Below are 27,376 nucleotides of genomic sequence, written 5' to 3'. Positions count from 1 at the left end.
ATAAGGAATGTTTCGTTCCCCTCTCCAACCCATCTTGGATCTGTCATGACCCAACTTTAGAGAAATGAAAAGAAAAAATTTGCACAACACCTTTGTCACAAATTTGAAGTTATTTACAAATAGAAAAAAGGGCATGAAATACAAAAGAATTCAAAATCAACCCAAAAAATTATAAAACTAATTGATGTCCTAGGTCGAATACAACTAACGTACACACCGGGTCAGCACCCCTCTGTGATAGTAGAGATCCCGATCATCTCCCCACCTTGACTAGTACCTAAACAAGAAAAGGAGAAAGGTGTAAGTATAAAAATATACTTAGTAACCAACCTACTTGTAAGTGTCATCGCTTCCTTCTTCTACTAGGTTTCCACGATTTCCTTTGGTCCATAGGAAGTTCAGACTTACCCTTTACTGTACGATAACCTATCGCATAGGTCTCGAAGTTCTAATTGATTCCTCATTAAATATCTATGTTTGTTGTTCGTAGTGCCTCACGAGGTATTCAGACCCTTATTATAAGAAATGCTTCGTTCCCCTCTCCAACCCATGTTGAATGTGTCATGACCCAATTTTAATTTTAGAGGTTTCGAGATATCGAACTGCGACAAAAAGATAAATTTTGCACAGTTTAAAAGACATACAACACCTTCGTCATAAATTTCAAGTTCTTTACAAACGAAAAAAGGGCATGAGATACAAAAAAAAATTCAAAATCAACCTAAAAAATTAAACGACTAATTGATGTCCCACGTCGAATACATCTAACATACACACCGTGTCGACACCGTTTTGTGATAGTAGAGCTCCAGAGCATCACCCCACCGTGACCAGTAACTGAACAAGGAAAGGAGAAAGGTGTAAGTATAAAAATCTACTTAGTAACCAACCTACTTGTAGTTTCCACGACATTCCTTTGGTCTATAAGAAGTTCGGGCTTACCCTTTACTGTGCTCTAACAATTGTGTAGGTCTCGAAGTTCTAACTGATTCCTCATTAAACATCTACCTTTGTTGTCCGTAGTGCCTCTTCGAGATTTGTTCCTAAAATAAAAAAGTTGCTTTGGTTGAGTGGTTAAAGCGTGTGCCTGCTAAGTACATGGGGTTTCCCCGCGAGAGTTCGAATCTCTCATGCGATGTAAAGAAACAAGAAGTAACTTTAGGGGTAAAACTGTAAATTGACCCAGCTCTAGTTACGAACAAACTGTGAAGGATCGACTTACTAATCATGGTTATATCAAATGGACAGAAATATATCTATAGTGGAGTGTCCTAGTAGTTAACGAATGTTGGTTAACAAGGTTAATGAGTTTAACCGGTTAATCTTAGATCGTTGGAGCCCATGATATATTTAACCGCATTTTTGTTTTATTTACGAATTAAACAAAAAGAGAGAATCTGAGATTGCATTTGATAACTCAAACATGCATGCTTGCCACATAATCCCAAACATTTTAGTGAAATTTTAAGTGTCAAAATTTGGTGATCTCAAATTTACATGAACATGCAAACATGACTCTTTAAATAGAGTGATCATGGTACATGGAAGGTCTTCTTCTTCTTGGTGAAAAACCTCTCACAAACACTCTCTTCACATATACAAAATCCCTCCCAAGTTTAGTCACAATCCCGTTCTAAGGCTGGAGGATAGTGGAGAAGACACTAGTGGTGGTTCGAAACTGGTTTGTGAGGAAAAAGGAGTTTGAACTACAAAAGGTTAGTATCTAAACTCATTAAGTTTTAATACTTATGAACATGCTAGCTATTTACTATAATTGATGTTCTAAATGTGCCTAAGATCCAAATTGCTTCCGCATGTGTTATATTAACACCATCAACTACCTTAATTGACCTCAGCATAGCTCAACAGTATTGTTACGGGAGTAGAAAAGGTAGAGGAGGGTCTGAAGACACGGTTCACACTACTTATAGCCTATAGAGCTAACTTGGTCATACTTGGGTGTCGTGGAGGTTTGCTAGGTTCTTAGGGGCATTAAGGTAGTTTAAATCTCTCTCTCTTTTCCATGATGCTCAAAGTTAACTCCTCTAGGCTAATTCGATCTTTGGGTACTGATATGGAATCAACCCAAGGAAAAGTTTTGAAACAAATTACCTTGATGATCAAGATCAAGAGTAAAGAAAACTCATTTCTAAACTCGTGTTTTGAATCACTCCACAAGAGATTTGATCTATCATTTGAATGACTTTAGCATGCAAGTTCTAAACAATAATTTGTTATGTATCATGTATAATTTTAACAGATATAATCATCTACTTTACATAACTATTTACCGTATATAGTTTTATCCTATATAGCTTTTTATGTATAAGCTATAAATAAGTAACCGGTACAATAACCTAATCTTATGTCTATAAATTTTTAATTTTGTGGCTAATAGATCTCATAATTCAATTTTGTGTCAATTATATCTCTAACCTAGTGAATATTTTAAAAATTTTATATTAAATATACCATTAAATTTACAGTTAATAGATCAAATAATTTCTAAAAATTTTTAACACATCCATGTCTACTAAATACATAGTGAAAGATTGATAGACCAAACATCATCATCATGACGAAGTGGAAACGCAATACACTCTCGCCTCTCCGTTTCGACCTTTATACTTTCAACTTTCAAATTTACCCAATTTGTTCATTAGATTCATTAAACAAAATGCTTATGTATCCGTGCATTTTGCGGCATGATGTATATTTGTATGAAACCCATCTCGATTGCATGCACTCTTAGATGTCGTACATTTGGCGGTATGATGTGTTTGGAAAATCCCTCAAACATGTTGTCTATGTATTGCTCAATGAAGCATGAATGAATGATGTTTCCTCCCATGTTGACCCCATTGTTGCCTCTCTCACACTTTGAGAGGAGGAGACCCCAAATTGGGGTGGCAAGTGGGCAGTAACGTCGTGTTGGAATGCTACCTTGTTGATCCGGCCAGTAATCATATGCTTGTCTTAAAGATTAAGTCATAGCTGTGTAAGTATGAACTAATTTAGACGATAAAACTACGATGACTCATTAAATTAATTAGTTTGTTTGATTGTATTTGCTACTCTGATAACTATAGCAAGAGCTAATACGTGCAACAAATCCCGACTTCTATAAGGGATGCATTTATTAGATAAAAGGTTGATGCAGGCTCTATCCGTTGCTCTAATGATTCATGATAACTCGACCTTGTGCATTGATTCGATAGAGAAATATTCACGGTTTAAGATGTTCGAGCAACTTAGATCAAAAGCAGTTGAAAACAAAAAGCACTATGCAAATGAAGGTTAAATTGGTTAGTCATAAAATAAGTCTTAGGTTCATGCTCATGAGACTTACGTCCTCTTCACTCAACTTTTTTAGGAAAAATTGTTTTTTTTTTTTTTTTTTTTTTGGGTCTCTAAGTTTTTAGGAATAGGTTTATCATTTATTATTTAATAATAGATGTTAAGTTATCTACGGTAATAAAAATGGAAGGTTATTAGTATAATCTGTAATTGAGATACAAGATAATATTGTTCTAATATATTAAAAACCTAAATAGCTTATGGTATATATATGATTGGGTATCTTATCTTGATAACACTATTGATACAGTCTAATTTATAAAAATTATCAATATTTGGGTTCTAATTGTTCACGTAGAGACATATATGAGTGGGAGTATCGTATACAATAAGATTGTATAAGACTTTATTACAAAAAATTTAATCCTTCTTTATAAATCATTTAATTAAGAAAATTAATATTGCACACGATAATCATATTCGAATCGATCTTAACATTGAGTGAGTTATGAACTCCTCATGTGAGTACTTGTCTTTTGATTTGTATGGAGGAAAATGACTTTAGTAGCCCAAAATCTACCAATTTAGTGACTTGACCAAATAGGAATCTCCTTCCCATATAAGGCAGGTAGATGAATAGTTTTCTTAATTATGGATCTTATTACTTGAACAATGGATTCCACCCTTTCACTTAAAAGACTTAGTTTATGATTGGATTATAAATAAATTATTCATTGTAGCTTTACAACAATTATTCATTGTAGCCTATAGATTTGTCCTTCACTAAAGCCATTATTAACATGTATTGATGTGAACCAAGAGACATCAATTATACAGTATACTAAAAAAAAATGCTGTTGAAATTATCAAAAGATATTTTAATTCATGCCACATTGAAGAAAAATGAAGTTTCATTATTATAATTTTTTTGTGGATTACAATTTAGGGTAATTTAGAGTTATTGTATTTCATTAATATATTTTAAGACTTTTTATTTACTTTAGGTTACATTTACATAATGGTTAATTATGACCCTAAAGTATGAATGTTACATAATGGTGAATAGTTTCATTTTGAGGCTATATAAACCCATGTATGTTGTATTTGTAAGAAGACTTGAAAAATATAGTAAAAAAAAGTATTTGACTAAGTTTCTTTGCAATTCTATGTAGTTTAGGTTGCATGTTGAATCATTCAAGCTCGACATGATCAATCGTGCTTGTGGAGTGATTCGAATCTCAAACAAGTGTTCTTGCGTTGAGATATTTGATCAACAAGAATCATTCAAGCTAGACATGATCGATCTTGCTTGTGTAGTGATTCGAATCTCAATCAATGTTCTTGTCTTGAGATATTCAATCAACAAGGTAATCCGAATCTTACTCTTTTTGTAGTGATTTCTTATCACGTATGTTTGTCATAAGCTTTAACTATAAAATTTATATAAAAAAAAATCTATAACAACAATCACTCCGATAACAATTGAAGCAATGAAGTGCATTCAACTTATAATCAATTAATCAATTTTGAAATTGAAGAAAGCGATACAAAATTAATCTAAAATGATTGAAAATAAATATTTTTAGAACATACAAAAGCTAAATATCTTTCTAACATCATAATAAGAGCAATTCGATAAATAATCCTTAAACTATTGTTCTTAAAGTAGAGTAGAATTCATACAAAAGACAAACACTTAAAAATAGTTTTTTAAGTAAAAAATAATAATAAGGAAGTCAAGCTGGGTCGCCAACCATTTAGACCCAAAATGATAGGATTCAAGATTAAGTAATAAAAGGAAGTCAAGCTCACTAGGTTTGGACTGGTCACCTTGGTGCCAAAGCCCTACGCCAAGCTCGAGGGTCAAAACTCTCTGTCAAGCTTTCTCGATGCTCTTTTTCAAAAATCAATCAAGTGATAAGATAATCTTATAGAGAAACAATTTGATATAGGTAATTTCCTTAAAATGAACCAGAGATCTCAAGTTCATAGTAAGTTACGTTACCCTATGTCATTTTAGTTAATTTAAGCATTAGACTTTGTTTGGCAGCCGATACCAACGTAGACCGAGACTTTTTTGCGCATCAACACTACTTGTTGATATTTTTACTTTTATCCCTATTTCCCTTTTTCTTTAAAAATGTATACACAAATACAATATTAATTTCTTGTTGTGTGTTATATCAAAGCTATAATTCTAATAATTTTTTAGTTAAAAAATTGAAAGGATAAAAGATTTGAGTTTTTCTTAACCTTAAAAAGGTATTAGTGTTGAGAAAATAGAGCCAAATTTACAACAAACATAAATTTAAAACAATCCTTATTAAGTTAACAAATATACATTTGGAGTTACTTTCTCATCTCTTATCCCTTTTTATTCTCGGTTCTTATAACTTAAATATTTAACTTAAATATTTAGGTAGGTTGTTCTATTTATTTTAACCTTGAGTTTCAATTTTATTTAAAATATTCTAAATAAAACTAAAATTCGATTCAACGGCAACGGCATACATGACATGACTACTATGCATGAAAGAATTCATTTACAACGCATAAAACTTTATAATAAATGCATTAAAACAATATTGTTATGAAGAACATAGGGGAAAATAGATAACATGAGTTTAAGTAATGTCCTGATCTAACCTAAGAATCATTAAAAAATAACATGAATGCAACTACCTTAACCTTGGTTCCTTGGCCTTTAACGCGACATTGTCATCTGTAAATGGGTGTCTTACCTTTACTTGAAAATAAGAGTAGCACATGGTTTGAGTACTTTAATAGATACTCAGTAATTAATCCCACTGTTAGGGCTGGAAAATGAATCACGTGTAATATAGTGGGACCTATCATTTCATAAATGCATTGTGACATGGGTTTGGGCTTTGCTTTTCTGTCCGAGTAGGGTTGGATATGTTGTATTTCCCTACACACGACCCATGAATATGCACATTGACCACCAGGTGCGCTCGTATAAGAGTATTCTGTGGGCTGGCTCGTCGAGCTTGTGCACATTCACACTACCAAATACTATGAAGGGAAAAGACCCGCATAATATCATAAGGAACATAAATATTGTAAGGTATGTGTCTATACTAATCATAACGGGGAAGTATCTCGATGCACCTCCCATTAATAATACATGATTTTCTAATGTCTCATAGTCATATGATACATGAAGGTTCATGCATCAAATAACATCGAAAACATAACATTGTTCTATGACATAACATAATCCTATAATAGTGTATATGATATCATAGCATCACTTGTATGCAACATAATGTATACCATAGCATATACATAACATAGTATATGTCATACAATCATAAAACATGATACGTGTAGGAGCCACAGGTAGATATGTCCATTCCATGTCATCATTCCCACCATCTATTTAATTCTCCATTTTCACAAAATTTTCTATTTATTTGTTGGGGATGAGGGTAAGGAATTCATCCCAAGGAATTCGCGGGGATCAGATTCTCCATGGAGAATTTTTCGTTTATTATTCTTTAAAAAAAAATAGTCATTTTAAATAAATTTGTTAATGTATACCTTTTATTTTTCAATATAAACTATTAATTAGTTTTGATCACTCATGTTATTAGAAATTGGAGTAAAACCACCTTGCTCTCAATTAAACTTATTTCATCTACCTAGTAAACAAAATATAATTTTCAAATCTATGAAAATCCAAAAACACTACAAAAATAGTGATTAGTTTAAATAAACCATAATAACGTTGAATGCAACAAAAATAAAGCAACCCTAATGACATAAATAAATGAGTTCAATTAGAAAAAGAAAAAAAAAAACTAATTCAAATGTAAAAGACGTTTGTTATTACATAAATCAAACAAATGTAGAAAAAGAAAAAAAAAAAAAAACTAATCCAAATGTACAAGACATTTGTTATTACATAAATCAAACAAATGAAAGCAAGACATCCAACCCACACGAGCGTGGAAGACATAAAACCCATCCGGAGTTTGGAATAGAAAATATATAGATTTCTTAATCTTTAGAAATATATAAAACTTGGAAATGGAACTTAAAAAATCTTTCTTTGAGATGGGGCGGGAATGAGATGGGTCAAGCGAGTTAGGTGGGGACTAGAATGGAGAATAAATCTCTGTCTCCGGTCCTATTTATGTAATAGGGAAAAATTTCTCCTCACTCTTTCCCTCATTCCCTGTTCAAAGACTACCATGGAGAAATACATTTTGAACACTCAACTGATGAGTGAACCATTTTCGAGAAGAAGCAATAGTGAGTAAGCAACGAAGTGTAGTAAACTTTGTTGTAGGAGAAAATGTCTCTTTGTAATCAATACCTTCAACCTGAGTATATCCCTTTACTACCGGCCAAACTTTATAACGTTCAACAGAACCATCAGAGTTGTATTTAATCTTGTACACCAAACGATAGCCAATAGCTTTGTGGCCAGGTGGTAGAGGAATAAGAGACCAAGTATGATTACGTTCCAAAGTTGCAATTTCAGCATTCATAGTTTGCTGTCATAATGGGTCGCCAATTGCCTCATCATAAGTTTTAAGTTCTGTCTGGCTATAATAAGAGATAGAAAAGCACGTTGAGTAGGAGAAAAACTCGAGAATGAAAGGTAATGATGAAGGGGATGCCTGGTGCCCGTGTTGGGACTTGAGCTGGAGGTTAAATAATTGGCTGCATAAGACATCTCATAATCATTATGCAAAGCTGGAGGCTGTTTGGTACGAGTAGAACATTAGAGTGGAACTGGTGTATCCGGTGGCATAGGATTAGAATTAGTGGTGAATATGGAGAAGGAATAGAATGCGGAGGAGATGACAAAATAGAGGTGGGATAGGATTAGAATAGATGTTTGAGTAGGATGAATCATGAAATGGTAAAACGAGAATCGAAGGAGCTAATGTCAACGTTTGTGAAGCTGATGAAAAAGGAAAATCATCTTCACAAAATTTAACATCACGACAGATAAAGAATTTGTGAGATTGCACGTCATACAACTTGTAACCTTTGTGACCACAAGAATATCCTACGAAAACACAAGGAATTGCCCGAGGTTCAAATTTTTGCTTAGGATGTACTATAGTTGCATAACATTTACATTAAAAAACTTTAAGATGATGAAATGTAGGTGATTGTTTGTAGACTGCTTCAATGGGTGTCTTGTTAGATAAAAATGGTGATGATGTTCTATTTATAAGATAAACAACAATTAAAATGCACTCTCCCCAAAAATTAAGTGGAAGCTGTGATGTGACTGAAAGAGGAGAGACCTAGCAACATTTAGGATATGACGATTCTTACGCTCTACGACTCCATTTTGTTGTGGAGTATAGACACAATTGTGCTTAAATTCAATGCCACAAGAAGTAAAAAATGGTCGTAAAGACAGGAACTCAGTCCCATTGTCTGATCGTACTGTTTTGATAGTAGTATGAAATTGAGTTTAAACGAATTTAACAAAGTTCATTAACAAATGATGTACTTCTGATTTATGTTGCATAAGAAAAACCCAAGTACATCGAGTAAAATCATCAACAATAGTGATAAGAAAACGCAAACTAGAATGACTAGAAACTTTATGAGATCCCCAAACATCAGAATGTAACATATCAAAGGTAGAATGTGTTGTTATTGAGCATCTTGAAAAATAAAAAAAAATAAAAAAAACCTAGTTTGTTTTGCTAACGAGCAAATACTACCGTTATGAGAAAAAGTATCATTATTAAGATGAAATTGATCCGTTAGAAATTTAAAACGAGAAAAAAAAAAATGACCTAGGCGTAAATGCCAGAAATTAGATGATTGAGATACTTGATTAGTTGAAGATTTGATTGGAGATTAAGAAATATGACAGAGACCTCCAAATTGTTTACCCAAACCAATCATCTTCTCCGTAGCCAAGTCCTGCATAACACAAGAATCAGGATAGAAGGTTACACAACATTTCAAGTCATTGGTAAGTTTGCTAATGGACAACATGTTTATATTGAATGAAGGCGTATTGTTTAATTTAAGATCAGGATTACAGAAAACATTGACGGTAAGTGACATATGTGTTGTCCCTCTATTAGGCAAGTTTATTGTAGAATGATTGCAGCCTTTGGTTCAATCATAACAAAAGCTTTGAATATTATATGATTCGAAGCTCTAATATTGAGAATCCAAGAATTAGAACTAACAGAGTTAATGGACAATGTAGGTACTAGAAATAATCCATGAATTAGATCGGTCACGACTCAATTTTTGAGGTTTCGAGAAATCGAACCGCGACAAAAAGATAAATTTTGAAAAGACATACAACACCTGTCCGAAGAGAATACAACTAATTGATGTCGTATGTGAAATACAACTAACAGACATTCGGGGTCAACATCCGTTACTAGTGTCTCTTCTAGACTCATTTATAAAACCAAAAAGTCATTTTGGTTGCTAATTACATGGTGTTTCCCTCCAAGAGTGGATCAAAAGTTCCTTTTTTTTATTCTTTGTAACAACCAAAGACCACCCACTACTGAAAAGGATAAATTTTGCCAAAGTTTAAAAGGCATACTAACTCCTATGGTAAGAAATTTAAAGTTATTTATAAATGAAAAATTTAATGTGATCCAAATTGCTGGGTAGGTCTTAAAGTTCTAATTGATTCTCATTAACCATCTACTTTTTTAATCCTTAGTGTCTCTTTGAGAGATATTTATAAAATAAAAAAGATGCTTTGGTCGAGCGATTAAAACGTGTTGCTGCTAAGTGCATGGGGTTTTCCTTTGAGAGTCCGATTCTCTCATGAGATGATTTTTTTTTTTTTGTAATAGCCAAAAACCACTGCTAAAAGATATTATCAGCTTTGGCTTGTTACCTCACGATCTCATAATGGTTTCCACATACTTATTATAAGAAATGCTTCGTTCCCCTCTCCAACTGATGTTGGATCTGCACAACACAATTTTTGAGGTTTCGAGAAATCGAACCGCGACGAAAGGATAAACTTTGCGCAATTTAAAAGACATAAAACAAGTGTGTTAAAAATTCCAAGTTATTTAGGAACAAAAAAAAAAAAAAGGCACATGATACAAAAGAATTCAGAATCAACCTAAAAAAAAATACAACTAATTGATATCCCAGGTCGTATACAACTAACAAACACTCTAGGTCAACACCTCTCTTTGATAGTAGATCTCCCGAGCACCTCCCCAACTTCACTGGTACTTGAAAAGGAAAGGGATAAAGGGGTAACTATAAAATTATACTTAGTAGCCAACCTACTTGTAGGCTCTCATGCATCCTTCTTCTACTAGGTCTACACGACTTTCCTTTGGTCTATAGGAAGTTTCGACTTACCCTTACCGAGCTCTAAGCTACCGTGTAGGGCTCAAAGTTCTAATTGATTCCTCATTAATCATCTACCTTTGTAGTCATTAGTGTCTTTTAGAGACTCGTTCCTAATAAAATAAGAGTTACTTGGACGAGTGGTTAAGCCATGTGCCTGCTAAGTACATGGGTTTTCGTGCGAGAGTTTGAATCTCTCAGACGAAGAAATGTTCCTCTATTTATACTAGCCAAAGACCATCGCTAAAAGATATTGTCCACTTTGGCCCATTACCTCACGATCTCATAGAGGTATCCACACCCTTATTATAAGGAAGTCTTCGTTCCCTCTCCAAACGATGTTGGATATGTCATGGCCCAATTTTAGAGGTTTCAAGAAATCGAACCGAGAAGATAAATTTTTCACACCTTAAAGGTCATACATCACTTGTGCAATAAATTTCAAGTTATTTACAAACACAAAAAAGGGCATGGGATAAAAAATAATTCAAAATCAACCCAAAAAATTATACAACTAATTGATGTCCGAGGTCGAATACAACTAACAGACACTTCGAGTCGACACACCTCTGTGATAGTAGAGCTCCTGGGCATCTCCCCACCTTGACCAGTACCTGAAATGGAAAAGGAGAAAGGGGTAAGTATAAAAATATACTTAGTAACCAACCTACGTGTAGGTTTTTATCGCTTCCTTCTTCTAATAGGTTTCCATGATTTTCTTTGATTTATATGAAGTTCGGGCTTACACTTTAGTGCGCTGTAAGCTACCGTGTAGGTCTTAAAGTTCTAATTGATTTCTCACTAATAATCTACCTTTGTAGTCCCTAGTGCCTCTTTAAGACTAGTTGCTAAAACAAAAAAATTTGCTTTGACCGAGTGGTTAAGGTGTGTGCTTGTTATGAACATGGGGTTTCCCCACGAGTGTTTGAATCTCACTTTTGCTCGTTACCTCACTATCTCGTAGAGGTTTACACACTTTTATAAGGAATGCTTCATTCCTTTCAACAACTGATGAGGGATCTGTCACAACCAAATTTTTGAGTTTTCGAGAAATCAAACAACGACGAAAGCATAAATTTTTGCGTAGTTTAAAGACATATAATACATAGGGATCTGTCACAATAAAATTCTTGAGGTTTTGAGAAATAAAACAGAGACGAATGGATAGCACACTTTAAAAGACATACAACACCTGTGTTGCAAATTTCAAGTTATTTACAAACGGAAAAAAGGGCATGGGATACAAAAGAATTCAAAATCAACCAAAAAAATTATACAACTAATTGATGTCTCAGGTCGAATACAACTAACATACACTTCGAGTCGACACCCCTCTGTGATAGTAGAGCTCCCGAGCATCTCCCCACCTTGACCAGTACCTGAATTAGAAAAGGAGAAAGGGCTAGGTATAAAAATGTACTTAGTAACCAACCTACTTGTAGTCCTTTATCACTTCCTTCTTCTGCTAGGTTTTCACGACTTTTCTTTTGTCTATAGGAAGTTTGGCCTTACCATTTACTGGGCTCTAAGCTACCGTGTAGGTCTCGAAGTTCTAATTGATTCCTCATTAATCATCTACTTTTGTTTTCCCTAGCGCCTCTTCGAGATTCATTCCTAACACAAAAATGTCACTTTGGGCGAGTGGTTACGACATGTGCTTGCTAAGTACATGAGGTTTCCCTCGAGAATCGAATCTCTCATGTGACAAAAAGTTCAATTTTCTTGTACTAGCCAAAGACCACTGCTAAAAGATATTGTCCGCTTTAGCCCAATACCTCACGATCTCATAGAGGTATTCACACTATATATAAGGAATGCTTCGATCCCCTCTCAAACCGATGTTGGATCTGTCATGATCTAATTTTAGAGGTTTCGAGCAATCGAACTGCGACAGAAAGATAAATTTTGCACGCTTTAAAAGACATACAACACCTGTGTTGAAAATTTCAAGTTATTTACAAACGGAAAAAAGGGCATCGGATACAAAAGAATTCAAAATCAACCAAAAAATTATACAACTAATTGATGTCCCACGTCGAATACAACTAACATACTCTCCGGGTCGACACCCCTCTGTGATAGTAGAGCTCCTGAGCATCTCCCCACGTTGACCAGTCTTTGAACTAGAAAAGCATAACTTGTAGGCCCTCATCACTTCCTTCTTCTAATAGGTTTCAACGACTTTCCTTTGACCTATAGGAAGTTCGGGCTTACCCTTTATTGCACTCTAAGCTACCGTGTAGGTCTTGAAGTTCTAATTGAATCCTCATTAATCATCTACCTTTGGTGTACCTAGTGATTCTTCGAGATTCATTCCTAAAACAAAAAAGTGACTTCGGCTAAGTGGTTAAGGCGTGTGCTTGCTAAGTATATGGAGTTTTATTGCGAGAGTTGAACTCTTTTAGGCCACGAAAAGGTCCTTTTTTTTTTTTTTTTTTTTGTAGTAGCCAAAGGCCACCGCTAAAAGATATTGACCGCTTTTGCCGGTTACCTCATGATTCACACCCTTATTATAAGGAATGCTTGGTTTTCCTTCCCAACAAATGTTGGATCGGTCGAAAAGATCAATTTTGCACACTTTAAAAGACTTACAACACCTGTGTGGGCCTCGCATACAAAAGAATTTAAAATCAACGAAAAAAATTACACAACTAACTGATGTCCCAAGTCGAATACAACTAACATACACTCCAGGTCGCACCCCTTTGTGATAGTAGTGCTCCCGAGAATTTTCTCACCTTAACCAGTATTTGAAATAGTAAACAACCTACTTGTAGGCCATCCTTGCTTCCTTCTTCTACTAGGTTTCCACGACTTTCCTTTGGGCTATAGCAAGTTTGGGCTTATCCTTTACTGCGCTTTAAGCTACCGTGTAGGTCTCGAAGTTCTAATTGAATCCTCATTAATCATCTACCTTTGTTGTCCTTCGTGCGTCTTCGAGATTGGTTCGTAAAAAAAAAAAGTTGCTTTGGATGAGTGGTTAAGGCTTGTGCCATGCTAAGTACATGGAATTTCCTCGCAAGAGTTTGAATCTCCTAGTTAACGAAAAGTTCATTTTTTCTGTACTAGCCACTTTAAAAGACATAGAAAACCTGTGTCGCAAATTTCAAGTTATTTACAGACAGAAACTCCAGGTCGACACCCCTCTGTGATAGTAGAGCTTTCGAGCATCTCCCCACCTTGACCAGTACTGAACTAGAAAAGGAGAAAGGTGTAAGTATAAAAATCGACACCCCTCTGTGATAGTAGAGCTTTCGAGCATCTCCTCACCTTGACCAGTACTTGAACTAGAAAAGGAGAAAGGTGTAAGTATAAAAATATACTTAGTAACCAACCTACTTGTAGGCCCTCATTGCTTCTTCCTTCCACTAGGTTTCCACGACATTCCTTTGGTCTGTAGGAAGTTTGGGATTACCCTTTACTACGCTCTAAGCTACCGTGTAGGTCCCGAAGTTCTAATTGATTCCTCACTAATCATCTACTCTTGTTGTCCTTAGTACCTCTTCGATATTCATTCTTAAAAAAAAAGTTGCTTTGGCCGAGTGGTTAAGGTAAGTACATGGGATTTCCTCATGAGAGTTCGAATCTACCAGGCCACTAAAAGTTCATATTTTTGTACTAGCCAAAGGCCACAAATAAAAGATGTTGCCCACTTGGCCCAAGTATTCACACCTTGTTATAAGGACTTCTTCGTTCACCTTATAAATTTTGCACACTTTAAAAGACTTACAAGATAAATTTTGCACACTTTAAAAGACTTACAAGATAAATTTTGCACACTTTAAAAGACTTACAAGATAAATTTTGCACACTTTAAAAGACATACAACACCAATCAACCAAAAAAATTATACAACTAATTGAACTAAAATAATTTCTTTCACTTCTGAAGCCCAATAATTCGATTCGGAGTTAGGAGTTAGGACACTAAGATTTAAGGTCATTTCTTAACTTTGCTCTCCATTTCTAAGTTCGTAGCCTTCGTAGTAGCTTCATCGATGTTACCTACAAAATAAGATGAAGCTACCTACCAAATAAAAGCCTTGTTCGGGAAGACCATCTAATTCTTCGGAAAAAATTAATTTAAACCCTCTAAGAATTCCCTCCAACTATTATTGAAAAATAACTAATAAAATTTCGTGGAGTTGAAGGGAAATATCCCAATACATGTCTTATTTTTCAATAAGACATATTTGCAGCAAAAACTAAGACCATTCCAATGCTCCTTTTCGCCATGCATAAACTAAACCGACAATTAGGATAAACACGAAAATTAAAGCTTCTAAAAGACGGATACCCCTAATACATCAAAACTCATTGCCCATGGATAAAGAAAAACATTTTGCACACTTTAAAAGACATACAACACCTATGTCAGAAATTCCAAGATATTTACAAATGGAAAAAAGGGCTTGGGATAGAAAAGAATACAAAATCAACCAAAAAAAATTATATAACTAATTGATGTCCCAGGTCGAATACAACTAACATACACTCTGGGTCGACAACCCTATGTGATAGTAGAGCTTCCGTGCATCTCCCCACCTTGACCAGTACATGATCTAGAAAAGGAGAAAGGTGTAAGTATAAAAATATACTTAGTAACAACCCTACATGTAGGCCCTCATCGCTTGCTTCTTCAACTAGGTTTCCACCACTTTCCTTTGATCTATAGGAAGTTCGGGCTTATCCTTTACTGCGCTCTAGGCTACCTTGTAGGTCCTGAAGTTCTAATTGATTCCTAATTAATCATCTACCTTTGTTGTCCCTAGTGTCTCTTCAAGATTCGTTCCAAAAAACAAAAAAGTCGCTTTAGTCAAGTGGTTAAGGCGTGTGCCTACTAAGTACATAGGATTTTCCCGCGAGAGTTTGAATCTCTTCGGCGACGAAAAGTTCATTTTTTTGTACTAGCCAAAGGTCATCGTTAAAAGATATTGGAAAAGATAAATTTTAACACTTTAAAAGACATACAACACCTATGTCAGAAATTTCAAGTTATTTACAAACCGGAAACAAAATCAACCCAAAAAATTATACAACTTATTGATGTCCCACGTCGAATTCAACTAACATACACTCCGATTCGACACCCCTCTATGATAGTAGAGCTCTCGAGCATCTCCCCACCTTGACCAGTACCTGAACTAGAAAAGAAGAAAGGTGTAAGTATAAAAATATACTTAGTACCATCCTACTTGTAAGCCGTCATCGCTTCCTTCTTCTACTAGGTTTCCACGACTTTCCTTTTGTTATCTTGGAAGTTCGGGCTTAGTCTTTATTGCGCTCTAAGCTACCGTTTAGGTCTAGAAGTTCTAATTGATTCCTCATTAATCATCTACCTTTGTTGTCCCTAGTGTCTCTTCGAGGTTCATTCCTAAAATAAAAAAGTTGCTTTGGTTGAGTGGTTAAGGTGTTTGCTAGCTTAGTACATGGGGTCTCCCCGTGAGAGTTCAAATCTCTTGAGCAACGAAAAGTTCAAAAGCTTACCATGTAGGTCCCAAATTTCTAATTTATTCCTCATTAATCATTCACCTTTGTTGTCCCTAGTGTCTTTTCAAGATTCATTCCTTAAAAAACAAAAAGGTTGCTTTGGTTGAGTGGTTAATGCGTGTGCTTGCTAAGTAAATGAGATTTTTCGTGAGAGTTTGAATCTCTTAGGCGATGAAAAGTTCATTTTTTTGTAATTTTTTTTTACTAGGAACAAGCCACCCCTATGCTTGCTAAGTAAATGAGATTTTTCGTGAGAGTTTGAATCTCTTAGGCGATGAAAAGTTCATTTTTTTGTAATTTTTTTTTACTAGGAACAAGCCACCCCTAAAAGATAATGTCCACTTTGGCCCGTTACCTTACGGTCTCATAGAGGTGTTCACACACTTATATATGGGATGTTTCGTTCCCCTCTCAAACCGATGTTGGATCTGGGATCGACTTGAGATGAAAAGATAAATTTTTTTACACTTAAAAAGACATAAAACACCTGTGTTAGAAATTTCAAGTTATTTACAAACGGGAAAAAGGGCTTGGGATATAAAAGAATTCAAAAATCAACCCAAAAAATTATACAACTAATATATGTCCTAGGTCGAATACAACTAACATACACTCCGGGTCGACACCCCTTTGTGATTGTAGAGCTCCCCAGCATCTCCCCACCTTGACCAGTACCTGAACTAAAAAAATTTGAAAGGTGTAAATATAAAAATATACTTGGTAACCATCCTACTTGTAGGCCCTCATCGCTTCCTTCTTCTACTAGGTCTCCACAACTTTTCTTTGGTCTATAGGAAGTTTGGGATTACCCTTTACTGCGCTCTGAGCTACTGTGTAGGTCCCGAAGTTCTAATTGATTCCTCATTAATTATCTACCTTTGTTGTCCCTAGTGCCTCTTTGATATTCATTCCTTAAAAAAAAGTCACTTTGGTCGAGTGGTTAAGGCATGTGCCTGCTAAGTACATATGGATTCGCTCCGAGAGTTCAAAATTCTTAGGTGACATAACGTTCTATTTTTGTACTAGCCAAAGGCCACCGCTAAAAGATATTGTCCAATTTGGGGCTCGTTACCTCACGATCTCATAGAGGTATTCACACCTTTACATATTTGGAATGCTTCGTTCCCCTCTCAAACCTATGTTGGAGGTCTCATAGAGGTATTCACACCTTTATATATTTGGAATGCTTCGTTCCCCTCTCAAACTGATGTTGAATCTTGGATCCAACTGCAATGAAAAGATAAAATTTTCACACTTTAAAAGATATATAACACCTTTTTTCGAAATTTCTAGTTATTTACAAACACGAAAAAGGGCTTGGGATACAAAAGAATTCAAAATCAACCAAAAAAATTATACAACCAATAGATGTCCCATGTCGAATAAAACTAAAATACACTCCAGGTCGACACCTTGACCAGTACTTGAACTAAAAGAGGAGAAAGGTGGAAGTATAAAAATATACTTAGTAACCAACCTCCTTGTAGGCTCTCATCGCTTCTTTCTTCTACTAGGTTTCCACGACTTTCCTTTGGTCTATAGGAAGTTTGGGCTTACCCTTTATTGCGCCCTAAAGCTACCATGTAGGTCCCGAATTTCTAATTTATTCCTCATTAATCATTTACCTTTGTTGTCCCTAGTGTCTCTTCAAGATTCATTCCTTAAAAAAAAAAGTTGCTATGGCGGAGTGGTTTACGCATGTGCCTGTTAAGTACATGAGATTTCTCCGCGAGAGTTCGAATTTTTCAGGCGACGAAAAGTTCATTTTTTTGTACTAGCCACAGGCAACCGCTAAAAGATAATGTTAGCTTTGGCCCATTACCTCACGATCTCGTAGTGGTATTCACACCCTTATATATGGAATGCTTCGTTCCCCTCTCAAATCGATCTTTGATCTGGGATCGAACGGCGATGAAAAGATAAATTTTTTTACACTTCAAACGACATAGAACACCTATGTCAGAAATTTCGAGTTATTTACAAACGGGAAAAAGGGTTTCGGATACAAAAAAATTCAAAATCAACCAAAAAATTATACAACTAATAGATGTCCTAGGTCGAATACAACTAACATACACTCCGGGTCGACACCCCTTTGTGATACTAGATCTCCCCCAATATCTCCCCACCTTGACGAGTACCTAAACTAAAAAATTTGAAAGGGGTAAGTATAAAAATATACTTAGTAACCATCCTACTTGTAGGCCTTCATTGCTTCCTTCTTCTTCCACAACTTTTCTTTGGTCTATAGGAAGTTCGGGCGTACCCTTTACTGCGCTCTAAGCTACCGTATAGGTTCCGAAGTTCTAATTGATTCCTCATTAATCATCTACCTTTGTTATCCCTAGTGCCTCTTTGAGATTCATTCCTTAGAAAAAAAAGTTGCTTTGGCCTAGTGTTTAAGATGTGTGCTTGCGAAGTACATGGGGTTTCCCTGCGAGATTTCGAATCTCTCAGGTGACGAAAAGTTCATTTTTTTGTACTAGCCAAAGGCCACCGCTAAAAGATATTGTCAACTTTGGGGCCCGTTACCCCACAGTCTCATAGAGGTATTCACACCCTTATATGTGGAATTCTTCGTTTCTTGAATCTGGGATCGAACTGTGATGAAAAGATAAAATTTTCACACTTTAAAAGACATATAACACCTTTGTCAGAAATTTCAAGTTGTTTACAAACGGAAAAAAGAATTCAAAATCAACCCAAAAAATTATACAACCAATAGATGAGTGATACAAAAGAATTCAAAATCAACCCAAAAAATTATACAACTAATAGATGTCCCAGGTCGAATACAACTAACATACACTTTGGGTCGACACCCCTCTGTGATAGTAGAGCTCCCGAGCATCTCCCCACCTTGACCAGTACGTGAACTAGAAAATGAGAAAGATGTAAGTATAAAAATATACTTAGTAACCAACCTACTTGTAGGCCCTCATCGCTTCCTTCTTCTACTAGGTTTCCACGACTTTCCTTTGGTCTATAGGAAGTTTGGTCTTACCCTTTACTGCGCAATAAGCTACCGTGTAGATCCCGAAGTTCTAATTGATTCCTCATTAATCATCTACCTTTGACAACTTATTCTAATCTAAGACTAGGAATTTAAATATGAGCCTGCCCTATGTACGGTCCACAGTCTCTCTTTGCTCAAATACACCTTGTTCATAGTCTACGGTTTCTCGTACATATTCGGTAGCGCCTTCAACAGATCTGACGTTGTCTTCTCCTTGATGATGTTGAAAGTCACGTTTGTGGATAGCGTCAACCAGATCAACCCTAAGTCATGACGATCTTTGAGCTTCTACTACTCCGTGGTCATGGTGTTCGGCTTCACCCCCAACAGGGATTCATGAAGATCTTTCTGGTACAGATAACTTCAATCTGCATTTTCCAGAAATCGAAATCGGATCCATCGAACTTCTCAACTACAATCTTTGAACTTTCCATCTTCACAGATCGTGGTAAATTTTGCCTAGCTCTGATATGAGTTGTTAGGATCGCACAACGATGCACACACTCGATCAAGATGAACACAAAGAAATAGGATATATATATACATGGTTTCAGTTTACTAAATATAGCTTTAACAGATTTAACTGCCTACAAAATATAATCGACCAAATATATCTTTACCAAATCTTTACGAAATATCTACCATATATATCTGTACCAAATCTTTACGAAATATCTATTTTATATATCTCTACCAGATCTTTTACTAGAAATAAGCATTAGGCCTCATATCCTAATATTCTCTCATTTGTAGACTCATCCAACCAACCAAGAATTTCATTCTAAATCTTCCTTGCACCATACAAATTGAGGCTTTGCCCAACCGTTCCAACATCAACACATTTTGTCAACATGTTTGCTGGATTCTTTGCACCCTTTATCTCTACCAAACACATCACCATCTTCCACTAACCTGCGAGTGAAATGGTATCGCCTTTTGTGTTTTGTCTTTGAATGATAGATCGGGTTCTTCACCAACTGTATGACACACTAACTATCTGTATAAAGAATCTTCTCGTGCTGCTTCTTGTCCAATTCTTCTAGATAGTCTGTCATCCATATCATCTCCTTTTCAGGTTCAGCTATTGCCACGTACTCAGCCTCAATAGTTGGAAGACCAATGCATTTTTGAAGCTTAGACATCCTATCATCCATGGCTTGCTCCCATTTGGTTGTATCCTCCAACTGTAGGGCCTCATCAAAGGGCTCTGGTTCCCCTTCATCAGTCAGCAACATATAGTGTAATGACGGGACATACCTATCTAGTACTCTGATAGCTCTAGATGATCTTTTCAACACCTGCTCAGGTGTCACTTGCTCCGCCTTTGGTTCCTTAGCAACAGACTCAGGAGTTTCTTGAGTATTTGCTACAACATCACTAGGTGAATCTTTCAGCAACTCAACCTTAATCCCACTTGCTTTGTTGTCTTGAAACATTTCTTCTCTTTGTCCTTGTATATGACATTTTCATCAAAAGTCACGTCACAGTATCTCAGGACTTTTTGGTTCTTGTCATCCCAAAATAACATTTCACAGGCTGAGCGTCAAGCTTGTCACTCTTCTCTAGATCAACATGAACATACGCAGTACAACAAAAAGTTCTCAAGTGAGAGTACTTGAGTTCTTTTCTTGTCCATACTTCTTCTGGCAACTTGAACTCAAAGGGTATTGATGACCCTCTATTGGAAATCCATAATGTCTTTGGAAATCCATAATGAACATGAACATTTGCTTAGAACGTCTTTGGAAATCCATAATGAATCCTCATATACTCTTTTGCCACTCATTCAATGTTCTGTTCATTCTTTCAACAACACCATTTTGTCTTGGTTTACCAGGAATTGTCTTCATTAATCGAATTTCCTCAGCTGCACAACATAATTTGAATTCTAACTTGTCGTACTCAACTCCATTACTAGACCTCAGGCATTTGATCTTCAAGCCGGTCTGATTTTCAACTTCAACTTTCCACTTCACTTCTTGAAGGTGGCAAACACATCTAACTTGCGTTTCAAGAAACAAATCCACACATTCCTATTGAAATCATCGATGAATGTGACATAAAACTTTGATGCACCAAGTGATAGAACTGGAGATGGTCCGCAAACGTCTGTATGGACCATTTCCAACCACACTTTCTTCAATTCTCTTGTAGTCTTTGTGAAGCTATCTCATTTCTGTTTGCTCATAATGCAGTTCTCACAAGGACGATTTCAGACCTTCCAAAACTTCTTTCGCAGCCAACATCTTTATTCCTTTGACGTTCATATGTCCAAGTTTATTGTGTCATAGACTTGAGTTTGAAGCACTCTCAGCAACAATAACCATGTTCATACACCCTGCAGTGGTGTATAAGGTTCCAGATTTTGTGCCACGCGCTACCACCATAACACCCTTCACAATCTTCCACGAACTCTTCCCAAACTCTGTTGCATAACCTGTGTTGTCCAACTAACCAATAGAGATCAGGTTCTTATTGAGACTAAGAATGTACCTGACATCCTTTAATGTCCAGTGATTTCCTGCCGAAGTTTTTATGAAGACATCCCCTTTTCCTTCAATCTCCAAATCTTGGCTGTTGGCAAGATACACCTTCTCGAAATTTTCAGACTTGAAATTTGGAAATAGCTCTTTATTTGGTGATGAATGAAAAGATGCACCTGAATCCAAAATTCTAGATTCAGTTAGACTGTCCACGCTGAGGATTAGGGAATCTCCAATGTCTTATGCTGAATCTATAGAATCATCATCATCTTCTAATTTGTGATTCTGCTTCGTTTTTGGTCTTGTACAACGGTCCAAAAGTGACATTTTTCTCCACAATTCCAACATGTTATGTTTGATCTGTTTGGAAAATTTTCATGGTTTGATTTTTATCGATCTTTGTTTAAGTCCTTCAATTTACTTCTTCCCCTTTGGTCAACACTGAGAGCACCACTAGATGAATCCCTAATTTCTCGTTTGTGAATACTTTCGCTGAGAGCTACATCTTGGATTTCAGCGACTTTAGCTTCTCAATCTCTGAGAACTACTGATCGAAGCAACAACAGTATCCCACGACTCGGGTAAACATGACATCAAAATCAGTGCCTTAATTTCATCTTCAAAATTAATTTTCACTAAACTCGATTGACTTACAATCATATTGAATTCGTTTATATGATCAATAACAAATCCACCTTCAGACATTTGTAGATTGAACAATCTCTGCCGCAGTGGTCTTTGGTTGTTACAAAAAAAAAAAAAAAAAAAAAAAAAAAAAAAAAAAAAAAAAAAAAAAAAAAAAAACTTTTCATCAACTCTGGCGGGGAAACACCATGTAATAGCAAGCACACACTATAACCACTCAATCAAAGTGACCTTTTGGTTTTATGGATGAGTCTTGAAAATACATTAGGGACTACACACAAGGGTGTCAGCCCAAAATGTCTGTTAGTTGTATTGGACGTTTGACATCAATTAGTTCTATTCTTTTTGGGGTTCATTTTGAATTCCTTTGTATCCCATGCCCTTTTCTATTTGTAAATAACTTAGAATTTCGGACAAGTGTTGTATGTCTTTTCAAAATCCATCTTTTCATCGCGGTTTGATTTCTCGAAACCTTAAAAATTGGGTCGTGACAGATCTAATTCATGGATTATTCCCAGTATCTACATTATCCATTAACTCTGCTAGTTCTAATTCATGGATTCTCGATAGTGGAGCTGCGAATCATATAATATATAAAGCTTCTGTTATGAATGAACCAAATACTGCAATCATTTCTACAATAAACTTGCCTAATGAGTGAGAACACATGTGTCACTTACCGTCAATGTTTTCTTTAATCCTCTTTAATCCTGGCCTTAAATTAAACAATATTTTATGTGTGTCTTCATTCAATTTAAACATGTTGTCCATTAGCAAACTTACCAATGACTTAAAATGGTGTGTCACCTTCTATCTTGATTCTTGTGTTATGCAGGACTTGGTTACAGTGAAGATGATTGGCTCAGGTAAACAATTTGGAAATCTCTATCATATTTCTTCATCTTCAATCAAATCTTAAAGTCATCAAGGTATCTCAATCATCCGATTTTTGGCATCTAAGTCTAGGTCATTCTACTTTTCTCGTTTTAAATTTATAGCTGATCAATTTCATGTTAATAAAAGGCACATAAAAAATGAGGTTAGTGAAAGATAAAGAAAAGAAAAATCAGAAAAGAAAAGAAGAGAAAAGAAGGGAAAGGAAAAGAAAAGAAAGTAGAGAGAAGAGATAAAGTTCTAGAGAGACGGAAGTAACCATCGTTTCGGCCATGAGGAGTCCGATTCCGATTGAGCTTTCTTCTTCACAAAATCTCAAAGAGAAGTACCTTGAACCCTTGAATCACACAAAACCATCAAGAAACGAGGAAGATCCGAAGGTAAGTTCTTGAATTTTTATTCTCGAATTTCCTTCAGATCCACAAGAAATATTAGGAGTTATGTTCTGAAATTTAAGTATGTTAATTTAGAGAGTATTGCGCCCATAATGAAAGAAGGAAATTATAGATTGAATTTAACTCATTCATGTGTGCTGATTTTCTTATGGTTAACTCAAAATAGGTCCAGCCTCATGTGAAACTTTTTATTTTATTTTATTTTATTTTATTTAAGGAAAATGAAAGAATAATGAACCAGCAATAATTGTACACTCCTAAAGTAAAATTCTCTTTCATAAAAAATATTTTCTTCTTTAAAAGAACAAAGAAGAAAATGAGAGAGAGGAGTAGCAAAGCCACTTTTCCATGAAAGAAAAATCCAGCAGCTTCTTCCCAAACATTCTCGAACTCTCATTGGGCTTATGAAATTTTTCAAAGACCCAAAGGTCACTATAGTCAATACTCCGATAAAGTCATATCGACGCAAGCTCATGAAATCAAATATTTAACACCCTTTGTAGCATTTGAAGAGGGAGGGTTCTCTCAGTCACCATGGACCCCAGTCCTAAGCATAAGGGATATGGGGAAGGTGACCGAGCCTGGGCAATTAGGAAACTAAACTATATAGGAAGGGATAGTAGTGGCTCGCTACTCGTTTTGCTTTAGCTATTAGCTCTTGCTTGTACTTCATAACATTTCAATATATCATTTATTATTTAATAATAGTTTTGATTATATTTATTTCCAATGTTAAGTTATCTACCGTAATAAAGGTTATTAGCATAAGCTTGAACAATATGTGAATGAAATATGAGATAATATTGTTCTAATATATCAATAACTTAAATAGTCTATAGTATATAGATATGATTGAGTGTCTTATCTTGATAATACTATTGATACTACCTAATTTGTAAAAATTACCAATAGTTTGATTCAAATTTTTCACGTAGAGACATGAGAGTGAAAGTATCGTATACAATAAGTTTGTATAAGACTTGATCACAAAAAAATTAATCCTTCCTTATAAATCATTTAATTAAAAAAATTAATATTGCACAAAATAATTATATGCGACTCGATTTTAAAAACACCCAATTGGATGAAGTCCATTCAAGTAAAAACACTCAATTGGATGGGCTTTGATGATATTAGAGGAGATCGATGTGCGTCAAATGAGAAGTGATCCATAATCAATACAAATTTCTATTACATCACATAACGGGTTTGAAGTTCTAATGGACGTGATCAATGGAAACAACTTACCATAAATTCGTCCCAGTAAATATTGATACGTCTATTGTACAATTGCACTCTTGCAGCAACGTTATAGCAATTGTGTGACACTTGTTCTAATCCAATGAACAAGTCAACCGTGAGAATTTTGGACTTCGTGGATACATCGGTGTATGCTCGAGTTTCGAGTCACGTTTGAGAGATGTTCTCGAAAACATGAGCGAGGAAATACATTAAAATTTTTTTGAAAGAAAGCAATGTTATAAGCTAAAAGCAATTAGACAACAACAACAACTTTGATAGCATATAACCCGAGTAAGAATAAGTGACGATTAGTCATATCTCTCTATAGTACATTTTGGGGCATTTTAGCCCTGACAAGTGTAGAAATGATTTTTTTGAACAACATGAAGTGGTAAAGGTCTATCTAAGATGAAAGCATGTAAAAGGGGTTTGTAATGGGCATGCAACCATGGACAACACGTCCCGAACAAATATGACGCGGACATTCGACATGCAGCCATAAACAACACGCCTTGGACAAGCATGACCATGACAGATCAAAGTTTTCCAAATTTGTTCCCTCATGAGTTATTTCAAGAGTTTTTCAAATTTCATATGCCCAAGAACACATGGATACTCTATTAAATTCATCGTTAATTAGTGCACAATAAAGATAATTTATAGCACTACCATTAAAAGAACTTTTTTTCAGATCCTACTCATCAAATTCCCCCTCTATTTTAGGTATCTCAATATTATTAACTTGTCTTTACTCCCCCAAGTTAAGTGTCTCAAGTTGGAGAGTGTAGGTCAATAACACCCAACTTGTGTTTTAGATAATTAAATTGTTGTCTTCCCAATAGTGAAAATATGTGTCAAGTTAACTCTAAACAGTATTTTTGCTCAGACACATCGGCTTGCTTTTTAGACTTCCAATAAATAAATGAACTTCAGAGGAATATACAAAAGTTGAAACATTGGTTTTCTTTTTTAGACTTCCAAAAAATAATTGAATTTTCGAAAACATTGGTTTGCTTTTTAGACTTCCAATAAATAATTGAACTTACCAATAAGATTTAAAACCGAAATGATTTGGACCCATTGGTTTGCTTTTTAGACTTTCAAGGACTTATTGATTTACCATAAGATGCAAAACCGAGATGATCTATACACATTGGTTTGCTTTTTAGACTTTCAATAAATTATTGAATTTCCCAACAAAAAATGCAAAACCTAGAAATAGACCGAGTTTGATTGGTTTGCTGTTTAGACTTTCAATAAATTATTGAATTCCCGAGAAAGATGCAAAATCCAAAATAGACTACTTTTTATGTATCTCAGAACTTGAAGAGCTGATTCTTGGTTTATACCTAAATGATTTACTCCACGATTGTTAATTTATCCCATTTAATTTGATTGGAACAAAGTGAATATCCTTGTTGAATAGAGCGAAAAAAAAAAAGGATGTACTAAATAAAAATTCGAAGTTTTGAAGCTCGATTTGGCTGATACCGTCATAAAGGTAATTTTAACATTAAAGAACACAAACATCGATGCTCTGATTTCTTAAAAGAACTATCAGAGGATTACACGAACAAGGATATCTCATCACTTTGGCCAGTGTCTTACAACAACTTTTTTTGTTTTAGGAACAAATCTCGAAGAGGCACTACGGACAACAAAGGACCTACACAATTGCTTAGAGCACAGTAAAGGGCAAGCCCGAACTTCTTATAGACCAAAGGAAAGTCGAGGAAACCTAGTAGAAGAATGAAGCGACGACATCCTACAAGTAGGTTGGTAAATAAGTAGATTTTTATACTTACACCTTTCTTCTTTCCTTGTTCAATTACTGGTCAAGGTGGGGTGATGATCTGGAGCTCTACTATCACAAAACGGTGTCGACACGGTGTGTATGATAGATGTATTCAACCTGGGACAACAATTAGTCGTTTAATTTTTTAGGTTGATTTTGAATTCTTTTTGTATCCCATGCCCTTTTTCCGTTTGTAAAGAACTTGAAATTTATGACGAAGGTGTTGTATGTCTTTTAAAGTGTGCAAAATTTATCTTTTTGTCGCAATTCGATATCTCGAAACCTCTAAAAATTAAAATTGGGTCATGACACATTCAACATGGGTTGGAGAGGGGAACGAAGCATTCCTTATAATAAGGACCTGAATAGAGGTAACGGGCCAACGAGGACAATGTCTTTTAGCGGTGGCCTTTGGCTAGTACAAAAAAAAATAAAATTTACGTCGCCTGAGAGATTCCAACTCTCGCGGGGAAACCCCATGTACTTAACAGGCACACGCCTTAACCACTCGACCAAAGCGAATTTTTTATTTGAGGAACAAATCTCGAAGAGGCACTACGGACAACAAAGGTAGATGTTTATTGAGGAATCAGTTAGAACTTTGAGACCTACACAATTGTTAGAGCACAGTAAAGGGTAAGACCGAACTTCTTATAGACCAAAGGAAAGTCGTGGAAACCCAGTAGAAGAATGAAGCGACGACAGCCTACAAGAAGGTTGGTTACTAAGTAGATTTTTATACTTACACCATTCTCCTTTCCAGGTTCAGTTACTGGTCAAGG

General features: G+C 35.4%; 1 non-coding gene across 1 annotated transcript; it reads left to right on the top strand.

The window, feature by feature from the left end:
• The first annotated feature begins 1,056 nt into the window (after positions 1–1,056).
• TRNAS-GCU (transfer RNA serine (anticodon GCU)) lies at positions 1,057–1,138 on the top strand. Its single transcript has one exon. It is a non-coding gene; the product is annotated as a tRNA-Ser (tRNA).
• The last annotated feature ends 26,238 nt before the right edge of the window (positions 1,139–27,376 follow it).

This window comes from Cucurbita pepo, chromosome 16, assembly GCF_057944985.1.
Source record: "Cucurbita pepo subsp. pepo isolate OVF chromosome 16, ASM5794498v1, whole genome shotgun sequence".
In the NCBI taxonomy this organism is placed as follows: Eukaryota; Viridiplantae; Streptophyta; class Magnoliopsida; order Cucurbitales; family Cucurbitaceae; genus Cucurbita; species Cucurbita pepo.
The sequence above is the reverse complement of the archived record's forward strand: the minus strand, read 5'-3'. Positions and strand labels throughout refer to the sequence as shown.